Raw genomic sequence first — 11,775 nt, forward strand, 5'->3', positions numbered from 1 at the left:
TTGGTGAAGAAGACCGTTCGCTCTGTGCTCAAAGAAATGCAGTCTGAATACAGCTGTGTTATTTAACTAAGTACAAGAATCTGTTGCAGTTTCTGAAAGATAGAAGCAAAGCTACATTTTAGCCAGTTGGGTTTTAGCTGAACCAAATCTTACCTCAGCCCATTTTCCCCTGTTAGCATCTAGAATGTACATATTTGAAGAGCTAGAGGTTAAGAAAGGAATGGGTTTATTTTTCGGATCATTGGGCACAAACAGTAGTAAAGATTTGGTGTATGTATTATGGTGCTTACATCATTATCTTGCAAAAAATTAAGTAAAATAGCATTTTAGAGTGAGTAATGTGACAATTAGTTGATTATCCAAGTGACAGAAAAATTATCTGCTACTATTATGATAATCAGTAAGTAACTTTCAAAGTAAAAAATGTCAGCAGCTTTTCGTTTGTGAGGATTTGCTTCTTTTCTCAGTCTAATGGGTCACTAAATTTAATATCTGGGACTGTTCAAACATGGCAGTTACATGAGTGTGCCTTGGGCTTCGGGATACTGCTACAGACCATTTATTATTGTTTTCAAGAACACATCAAATTAATAATTAGTCTAGAAAATAATTGCTGACTGATTGACCATGTAATACTCTTTCTTAGATTTCGATCTGTACTTCTTTAAAAATAAGGTTTATTGTCTTTAATAAAAACCTTAAATCTAATTTCTCATCAACATTTTTTTGCTGTCTTTCTTACTATTTCCCTCTTTCTGGTACATCTCAGAATGTCAAGCCTGTTCCTATTATCTCTAATTGATTATCCTCTATCAAAGCACCTAATTATTTGTCAGTTGTAGCGATCAGCCCTATTATTTGTGGGCTTTCCCCTGACAGGCCTTTAATGGTGATGGTTGGTTTAACCCCCAGGCCTTGCTAATAGGATTTAGCAGCAGGTGACTGGTAACACAGACACACACACCCCTCTAACCCCTTCACCCCTAGGAATATCAGACCCTCCCACTGCCTGTTCACTGAAAAGGCGTACAAACACTGCACTAATACAGCCTTGTCATTCCCTCTGAGCTGAATGTATCTGTATGTAGCAAGGCAGGACTGTAGTGTCACGCCTGGTTCTCCCCCTTTGTTTTGATGCTGCATAGTCACACCGTAAAAAAAAAAACCTAAACAAACAGTAATATTCCGGCAGCTGGGGCAACAAAATAATACCAGAAAATAACAGAAAACAACTTTCCCATGAAAATACGGTTATTTTCAGTAATGACAATGCAGTTTGTTGCCCTAATCTTACATGGGATTTTGCCTTTTTCAAGTGCTTTTAAACATTAAATTAGGAACAATTTAATGTGATTAAACAATGAAATTACCTATTAAAAAGGTCAATGAATGCAGCAATATGAATAATAATACTTAAATGTACAGAAATACACAGTTAACTTAAATAATAATGGATTGCATTCATATAGCGCTTTATGAGACCCTCAAAGCGCTTTACAATTCCATGTTATAATTCCCCTTTGGCCGTCACCAGTAGGTGGTAGGTGAAGTGTCTTGCCCAAGGACACAACGACCGAGAGTGTCCAAGCCGGGGCTCAAACCGGCAACCTTCTGATTACAAGGCGAACTGCCAACTCTTGAGCCACGATTGCCCTGAATAACAATAATAGTTCAAGTTCAATCTTTCAAATAACGGACAAATATTTGTGAAATTATGATGCATTTGTGAATGTATTTTAACAATCTAAATAAGCATATGTACAGACAGATACATTTAAAAAACATGAAAATTATGTTGTATTACATTTACAGTGATTTTACGTTAATTTACATTTGAAATGTAAAATCACTGTCTATATATGTGAATTTAATGATATTCTAGAAGAAGAGTACAAAACTGTGAAATAGACAGTAAAATACTTTTATATCACGATTTTTTTTTACAGTGCAGGATTCATGCAGCAACGCATACGTATGCAAAATGCCAGTGCAAATAAAGCCGAAGCAGACACGGCGCCATCTTGGAGGTGACAGACGACGGCTAGACGGAGAGGCCACGGCCTCTATGTGCTGGTCGTTTCCTGACGGTGATGTCCTTACAAGCTGCGCTGTTTGCAGTGTCATACAGTAAAGATTTGAATGTTTATTAAATATAATTTCTGGACACTTGAAGCAAGAGAGCATAGATTTAGTGTTGCAAAAATATTGCTGTGATGATGTAAGGAATGATTTAGTATTATTGACAGTTTATTAGGATGATTTACCTGTAAACTGCTCCTTTATCCCGGTGAGGCCTTTCTGTGACTATAATGTCTGCCAGTCAAGCACAGAGCTGCTAACTCAGACAGTCGTTCCTTCAGCTTTTGTCACTTTATTTGGTGTCCATCCATCCACTCATGGCAAACAGCAGCAAATGCCATTCATTTATACTGATTGGAAGGAAGAGCGTAGGAAGCCTGGGAAGTGATGGCGTTGCCCAAGGAGTGGGGGTACTGTGAGGAGAACAGGACAATGAGGAGCAGGGAGGGGATGGGTTTGTTATCCTGGTAATTAAGGACAGAGTGGCTTCCATGCCTGGTGTGCGGACAGGATGTGGCAAATTACTAGAATCTTTGTGAGGAAAAGCTGCTCCCTCTCTACTCTGTCCATTCTCAGGGGACCTCATCATCTTCTCTAACAGTCAGGATGGGATTTTGTACCCTCTATTCCCTCACCTTCTCCTTCTCTCTTTCTGTCTCTCCGTTCATTTCCTTTCACTTCTCTCTGTCAGCTTCCTCCTGAAGTGCAAGTCAAAGTCTGAAGTAACATTGCGGGTTTAGAATTGTAGATTAGTATGCCGACTTCTTGGTAATGAAAACTTCTGGCAATTATTCATGTTTATCTTTTTCGGTATTTACATGCTGAGGAAGAGCTAGGCAATTTTTCTAACATCTTGAGACAGATTTTGATAATTAACTGTGTGTGTTTCACAATGCAATTCCCCTGACATGCAGAGAAGGATAGAGAAATAGACAAACCATAAACAGTACTGTATGTTCTGTTCCCTCTGTGAAACTCTGCGTGCGTGTCTCTCACTGACACTGCTGTTACTTTGATATCATATATTAGGGAAAAGAGGATATTATTTCTTCGTTTCTCTTGGCATTTTGCATTGGGATCCTCGGGCTGTGGTGCTCAGGTGGGGTTAGAGAAAACAGTGGCCCTCACAACGACAGGATAAGCTAGCAGCAGCATGGCAAGACAGCAAGAGAACACTCTGGGGTTTAAAAGTACCCAAAGCATCCTGGGTAATTAGCCATTACAGTGCTGTCACAGAGGGTTCTGCAGTCAATACAGAGATAATTTGGGCAATGGTGAATGACAGTGCTGTCCAGGCTTTTGGGATGATCAAGGACAGATCCAGCTGCACCAGGCATCTGTCAGGCCCATGAATCACTCCTCCAGCCAGCAGCTGGGTGAGTGGAGCAGAGAGAATCGCTGGAGAAGCATGTGCAGACACACAAATAAACATGTTCCCCCTCTCTCCCCTCGCCACACCGGGAAATGGCTATTAAAGGTCTGCCGTTACAGAGCACCGAGTGGAAAAGGCTTGTTACCTTCAGTGGCAAATGAATGACATTGGGAATAAGGTGAGGAATAAAAGTCAGACCAAGGGGACATTTTTCACAGTTATTTCAGCTGTGTAGCTAAATCCAGGGAATGCAGTTAGGATGCATTTTTTCATGTTATAGTGATATAAGTAATATGTTTTACACAAAATAACAACAAGGCTTTATGTTATTACAAAGGAAATCTGGAAACTATACCTTGTTCTCTCCATTGCTCATTGGTAGTTGAAGACTGTTTGCTGTATTCAGGTTGCAGATTCGAGATATTATGTAAAGTGTTGACCAAATCCATAGTAAAGCACTTAAATTCTTCCCCGTTTTTCCTGTAATCCCCACCAAAACAGGGAAGAATATAAAAGGGACTGAGCAGCATGACAGATCAGGGCTTGTGTAGCAAAGTATACACATCACTATATAAAGCCCAAACCTGCCAGGATTGAACAAAGTATTTCAGGTAGCATGAGTTTCTAGTTGCTATTTTTCATTTTTACTTCAAACGGTTTCTTTTAGCACACCTGCTGTCATTAGGTTGTGCAAATTACAGGTACATTTTAATATATTTTAATCCTCTGCAAAAGATTTTGCAGGAGATTCAGTATGATGATACTTGATGGACCATACTGGTGTGAGTTTTACATACAGTATCAGTTCTCATGCAGTAGCTTATAAGAGTTTATTCTTAGGCGGTGACACAACCTTTGTTGGCTTGATCAGATCACAATAACCAAACTTTCATATTTATTTATTAAAACTCTTTGCTTCAATTTAAGATTTTATACACCAGTGTTAGATGTATATTGGTGTGTTGTACATAATAGTAGAACATAATTATATTTTGATTATGAAGCTGAGCCTCAACCATTTCAGCACAACAAATATGCATGTATGCAAACGTTTAGGAAGATCGTACTGATGGCATTTATAGGTCTCTGAAAATATCATTCCAAAATATGTAATATAATATTAGATGTCAGTCTGAGATAAATGATCATATACAAGCTCTACTAAATGAAAAGTTTGGTAACATAAACATTTTTGTGAATTGAGGTCATTTCAGAAACCGAACAGCAGAGTGATGCTTTTGCTGCAGTCTTTAATATGCCTGGAAATTCTTCTCTCTGTTGCTAATGATTATGCAGATGCTCACAATCTGTAACACAACACTAGTTTATTAACAGTTATTTTAAATGTCAGAGTAGTATGTTAGTATACTAACTTTTTAGAAACCTTTTCAAGGGTTTGGATTTCATCATTTCAGTTGTTGTCTTATTCCACAGACAAGTTACGACCCAAAGTTGAACCCAAAGTAAGGTGCTATAATAGACGCTATTTTCTTTAATGTGAAAACAGCTATTTTTAGGATTAGCTCATATGCTGTATATAGATGCACAAGGTTGGCTTGTGTGTGAGATATAGGTCCTATCTCTGTGCACCCTATTTAATCATAACTGTGGAGACTCTGCCCTGGGACTGGAGCTTTTTCTTATCATACTTTAATCAATATCTTTCTCGCTATGTTAACACAAAGCAGTCCTCTCAACACTGTGGAGCTGCAGTGTCCTTATTTTGTAGTTGATGAGTCTATGGAAATGCATGTGTATATTAAGCATGATTCTGCGACCTGTGCCAATGCTGAAGCACTTAATTTGTTTAATGACACTCAGAGTACAATGAGCTAGTTTTGAGAGTGCATTTAAAAGGCAGACATTTCTGTATTCGTCTTGTTAATACACAGATTATCTCTGTTTTAATTTCAGATGATTTTCAGAGCACATCCTGTAAAACCACAAGAATAAAAGCAGCGTATTATGAAAAAGGGAAGCTGATTTCGAGTAAGTCACCTTTCTTCAGCGTTATCACTCCAATTCATCTCAGAATGGAATTAACTTCATGATAGGCAGTGAAAGTACCTATCCATCTTTGATACAATGAATTCAAAGATGCACAGCACTGACAGTCAATTAAAAATGAAAGATAATCCACCCCTCCCTCGCAGAGGAATATTCAGTTTGGCATATGCACTATAAATACCTGCCATCATTTTACATCAGTTTGCTATTTATCTGTCATTTTAATTTTTTTCCAAAGTGGATGAGCACACATCTGAATGTTTACCTGCTTTTCAGCAGGGCTAGTAGCTTCTTGGTGACTGCTGTATTACCACATTTTAGTATTCCCACGGGATCCATTACCATATATGTGTCTATAAAGGGAATTTGCAGAGAGCAAAGTGAACATGTTATGTCGGTCATTTGCTGTGCAAGGATATTTTCCTACAAACTGCATTTTAAATGCTATGTTTCTCCCCATTACTCTACACCGAGAAACATTTAAATGCCCTTTAATTAGTGTGTCCTTCCTGCTATCGATAGGCCACTGGTAATCACTCAGAGGACTAATGACTCCTAATTGAATTGCTTTAAAGAGGAACACAATTGGTCCTGTCATCAGTACCCAGACAGCAAGATTTGGGAGCAAACCCAAAACGGGGGTCATTTTGTTAAGCATCGCGCTAATCGAAGTTACATATTTTCACAGTGGCAGAGAAAAGCCTGATGCTACTGTGGTGATGTCAGATCATGTTCTCTCAATAGAGCCTGGGGAAGGAGGGACTGGGGGGGGAATGGGGAGGTGGGAGTGACTTGTGGATCATCAAAATTTCAGTAGATATTGATTTGATCTTTTCATATTGTCAAGGAGAAATCTAATCATAATAGAGCAACATATGATATCTCCCTCAAACACCTTTTAACAAGCTATTGCAGCTTATTATCCAGTTTGCCTGCACCAAACCCTCATATCATATTACGAGCACTGCAGGACCTGCGAGGATGTCCTTTTCATCCGCATGTCCTGAAATTCAAGCGCTGCAAAACTTTCATCCTGTACTTACATTTCAAAACAAGACTAATGGCTTTGCAAAATAACTAAGACCGGGCAGGTGTGCCAAAAAAAAAAAAGGATGAAAAGCAGCCTTGTATTTGTCCAGGAGGTCAAAGCAGAAATTATGCTAAATATATTCACAGGTAGTTATAAAGATAGTTAAAGTGCCTACATTCTGACATTTTTCTAAAACAGAGGTAAGGGCTGCACCTTAAGTTAAACAGAGCCTGGTTGCAATGAAATGAAAAGTTGTAATAAAAAGGATGACTATGACGAGCAATTTTATATAGATACACCGTACAGTGATTTTATATAGAACTTAATGATCCTATATCCTGTAGAGTGTCATTGGCATTGCAGAAACTTTCTGTCCTAATTATCCATTTCAGCCTGCCTGTTTCACATCTCCGCAGTCCCTCATTATCCCCACATCCACCTCACAGTCTGCTCAGTGTTACATTAGTAAAATAGAGCCTTTGATTTGTCCTCAACAGCGCAGACGTTTGAAAAACAGAAGAGCGAATGAGAGCGAGAAAGTAAAACAAAGAAGGAGAAGAGTAAAGTCCTCTATATTAGCCTGGAAGTGGCCTTGAGTGTTGAATATATTGACCGTGTCACCCTCCAGTTTTGGGGGGAGAAACTAAATTCAAGGCCACACCAGGGATTTGATGCATCATAGACATAATAGAGGATATTTTGGTTTGCTCTCTGAAGTATGAGAAACATTTTTTTCCCTCCCACCCGATGTAGGGAGTGTGAATTGCTGGAAGGCATTTGTAAAACAAAATACTTTACTTGACTGTGGAAACAATGAGTGCCCACACCCCCTGCGGTTGTAATGATGCAGTGAAAACCAATTCAACGGTTCTTAAAACAAAACCGCCCTTATTCAGAGAGCCTGGCGCTCGCCTTATTCAGATGTTATGTTGAACACATTAACCTGTGTTTCTGAAACCAAGTTGTGCTGCACTGAAATATCCCTGGGCTTCATTTGCACTACATTAATAGTATTGGACTGACTTGCTATGACATTACGTTGGAGTTTTTAAAGCGCTGCCTGTACCTTCCTGGCCATATTTCATCACAAAATGACAGCAATAAGAATCTGATCATGTTGGGTCACTCTGTTTGAAAGCAGACCCTGCCTCTGTTTCCCTTAATTAAACCCACACAGCGCTCTTTCATCTTTGCATATTCCGCGGCTGGGACATTGATACTCATTATTTCTTAAGTCTAAACACCAAGACTCTGTCAAGAATGCATCCATCACCGGCAGGCTGCTCGGCGTCAGCAGAAATTTTTCGCACTCTGTCAGCAAATTTAGCAATTTGCAATTTTCTTACTAGAGGGTTGTGACGTATTTTTATCTCCGAAGATGACTTTCAAATGCACAGATCATGAGGAAGTTGGCTTGTTAGTCCTTTCTTCTAACCTCGGCTCTAATGACAGTAATTAACAGGGCCACATTAGAGAGCCACCTCAGGAAGCATCTGACTGTTCATTTGCATGGCGTTAATACAGGAGGATGCCGTGCTGTGAAAGGCTTGCCACGAGTGCAGCAGTGCAGCTCTGCCTGTTTGGCAAGCCCTCCTGTTCTTAACAGCGCCAGGGCCCATTCTCCCATTCATTATGTGCCTAAAGCTTGAGTTATCCTCTCCTTGGTACGGGGATGAATGTTATTAAAGGCATAGCTGTCTGACACAACTCTAATGAAAAATAGGATGTTTCTGAAGGTTATGTTGCCAGCGAGCTCAGAAATGCCTGCTTCATTTTCCCACCCCAGCACAGGGCAAAGTAATTCCCACCTCTTGATAGATATTTTTTCTTAAGTTTTTTTTTTGTGGCTCTGCACGCAGGAGCCTCATCATAAAGAGACCTTTATTATCCGTGTTTCTTCCTCTGGTGATGCTCAACAAAGGGCGAGGCTGGACTTTTTGGCAGATCATACAATTGTGAAAAACTACATCTGTGTTTTCTGAAGCGACGGCTGCTACTGTGTGGATTTAATTAAAAGGCATTGCTTGTATATGGTTTTTGCACAGATATTTGTTTTCATTTGCTGTAGCTTAGAGATATCATCGCGATCTCATGTTTTACTTCTTGCACAACATTGTACAAAAGCTCATGATTTACAAGTTACACAATCACACACCAAAAAATAAAGGATCATTACCAAATTAAAGTAAAAGCTCTCTCTTCAGATGACGCAGGCTTGTGACAGTGAGAGATGGCTGCTCAGCAGCAGGGTCACATTGCACTTTTCAGAGCTCCATCAGAGGTGGCAGGTCATGCTGAAGATGACCCGATCCGCCCACACTGACGGATCCCAGCTCTGGCCTTAAGTGTAAATCCTGCTCTCCCCCTCACTCTCTGCCCTGTTTTGGCCTTGCCAGTCCCTAACAGCCCCATCAGAGCCACATGGGAGGCCGCTGACAGACACGCAAGATACCAGGCTACTCCAATTTGCCCCAATATTCAAATAAAAGACTGCAAAGTCGCCATGTCGACATCTTCGTAAGCTCACGATGCTTGGTCCATTTCCATGAGCAACTGAGGATGTTGCAGAATTATAAACTGCACCTAGCTGCATGGTGTGCTGTTCACTATTGATTTTTTTTTTAAAAACAAACATTTTGAGGGCATTTTAGTGCTACATACGTGCTTGAATTTTAATTTACGCCTTCCCTATAAGTGGATATAGCGACTGTCTTTTCTTAAAGTGGAAATTTACCTCAAGGTAAAAATTGTGTGTAAATATCAAAATTCAAAAGAAAAGAAAAGAAAAGCTGCCATCAAATTAAAACATAAACTATGTTTTTTAAGATCCACATTTGCAAGCTGAATTAAACACATTGTCACAGTAAACCACTATATTGAAATAATTTCACAAATATTGGAAATCTTTAATTTAATCTTGGTTGAAATGGTAAACTCTTATGGAAAAATAAGCTGTTTGAAAAAAGCGAATTAATGGGGAGAAAGCGGGGAAAGCACAACCACAGATATAAGAAATAAACAAAAATATTATTAATAACAATTTCCTATAAAGAGTGCTAATTAAAAAACTCTGAACCCTTTTTAAAATAAATTACAGATTTATATTTAGTTGTTTTTTTTTTATCCTTAAACTGAGTTTGAGGATAGTGGCTAAAAATAGTCCAATCACATCAGTCCATCATTTTAAACTGGAAAATAAGTGTACACTATTCCCTATACAAAACAACAAAAATCATTTGTTACACACAGCTGTGCTTTAAGCCTGGAAACTCACTGTGGCAGTCCTGGCTGAGAGATTTATATCATTAGCATCAGAAAAAGTGTTAGCGTCAAAGAACGGGGAAATTCACCTTCAGGCATAAAGATTTACCAGCAATTATTAATCTTTGAAAAATTATTTTTGACAAGACAGCAGACAGCATGATGTAGTCGCTTCAGTATATGTGTGTATGTAGATCTTTTCATAAAGACTTTTTCTCTATTTTTTAAAATAATGTTAACATGTGTCAGCTTCACTGAAAATGACATTAAAAATCATATTATTTCTTGCTGCCATTTAAGGAAAATACTTTTAACTGCTGTCTTATCTGTTGTGTAACAAGCAACAGACCCTGAACACAGATGTTTCAGGGTCAGCCAGAAAGCCCTCTAACAATTGGTTACCACCTCTTACTGTGTGTAAATCACAGCCAAATTCAGTGTTCCTAAAAAACCACAGGCATGCTGGTGTTCCCCTTGCCAAAAGTTAAAAAAACAAAAAAAACCAAAACCCCAAAACACGAGTCATGAGCTGATATTGGTGTCAGGTCACTTTTCTTTCTGACTTGAGATTTTCGTACGGTGACCCTTGTTAGCCTTTAAATACGATATCCACTGGAGAATGAAGAGAAAGTTCAGTCGTGAAAAATATATTTAGTTTTTTTGTTTTTTGGGGTTTCTAATCCTCTTTCATTAGTTACATACCTGGCTAATTTTGTTGACTTTCAGGTGGCTGATATTATAACTCGATCACCTGTGGAGCATTTAAAAACATGCAACCATGGTCGCTGTTGTCTGGATTCGTGGTTTGTTAGGGATGTTTTTGAAGCGGCAACTCACCGTGTCAGATTATGCCACATATCCATTTGACTTTCATAAGCTGTTTACGCTTCAGAAATTGTGGCAATGGCTTCTCTCTTGTGCAAAGGTTTTTACATATGTTGTGTGTCTCAGAAATGCCGCCCCAGTTATAGCTATCATTCTGAAAAAAAAGAAAAACAACCCCTGAAGGCTACATGAGGCTTGTCATTTTGTGATTTCTCCACTTATTTGCATTTTGTTTGGCTTTTGGATGAAACATGTGACGATAATTTCAGTGCAAGGCAAAAATAAAAGTAGCAATGAATTCCTAAGTTGTGCCATAAAACATTTATTTTAACTTTATTATTGTTAACCTAATGACAGCCCCATTAGTCCTCCTTTCCCATAAAGAACTATGGTCTTGGGTTTATTTCAGTGAATGTATTTATGGCTTATGTCTTACACAAAGCTCACTAATAATGTGTTTAATGTGGACAATATTGCTTACACATGGGCTCTTATTAGTGAGTGGTAGTCTGGTCTCAGGATCAGTGGCAGTATCCTTAAGGGATGGCCTCTCTTAGGAAAGGATGAAACAAGTGCATGTGAAAAAAACCCAGCGTGAGTCCTGTTCAAAGGCACAGACGAGTTCTGACTGGATTAACATTTATTGACCGCTCAAGCTTTCCTTTTTTTTCCACCCACTTTTTTATTTTCCTTTTTTTCTTTTCTTTTCTTTTTTTTTTTTTTTTGCTCCAGGACAAAGATTCAAACTTAATTGCAGTGGCTGTTCCACCAACTGATCACCAATGTGCCAACAAAAGCCTCCCTAATAGGCGCTTCATTAAGGATTAGAAAGTCTCTATTACAAAACAAATTAAGCATGCTCTGATCTTAACCTATAGGTCGAACGGCATTACAGCAAAGTTTAAGCTGTTAGATGGCTGAAAAACTTATTACGGGTTAGCGCTGAGGTAGCAGTTTGGTATTGATTTTACGATAGCTAGGTATGATGATTTATGGAGTGCTTGTGTCAGTATAACAAGCTGAAGGACACACAATATCATCTCCAACATCATTAAAATTCAGAGGTCTCCAGAGCTAGCTCATCAAGTACTGTTCACCTCCTTGGAATTTCATACGCACACACATGCACGCACACATGCACACACACAGCTATATATATATTTATATATAAAAGATCGGGGGAAAGGTATGTATCTACTCA

General features: G+C 38.8%; 1 long non-coding RNA gene across 1 annotated transcript in view; it reads left to right on the forward strand.

Annotated features, from left to right (window-relative positions):
* The window catches only part of LOC146651121 (uncharacterized), a 47,946-nt gene extending 42,506 nt beyond the window's left edge, over nt 1–5,440 (forward strand). Inside the window, exon 3 of the long non-coding RNA XR_014908016.1 lies at nt 5,366–5,440. This is a non-coding gene — a long non-coding RNA (uncharacterized LOC146651121). The remainder of the gene's footprint in view (nt 1–5,365) is intronic.
* The last annotated feature ends 6,335 nt before the right edge of the window (nt 5,441–11,775 follow it).

This window comes from Rhamphochromis longiceps, linkage group LG16 (genome assembly GCF_057381845.1).
Source record: "Rhamphochromis longiceps isolate RC_006_pf linkage group LG16, R_longiceps_female_GT1.1, whole genome shotgun sequence".
Lineage (NCBI taxonomy): Eukaryota > Metazoa > Chordata > Actinopteri > Cichliformes > Cichlidae > Rhamphochromis > Rhamphochromis longiceps.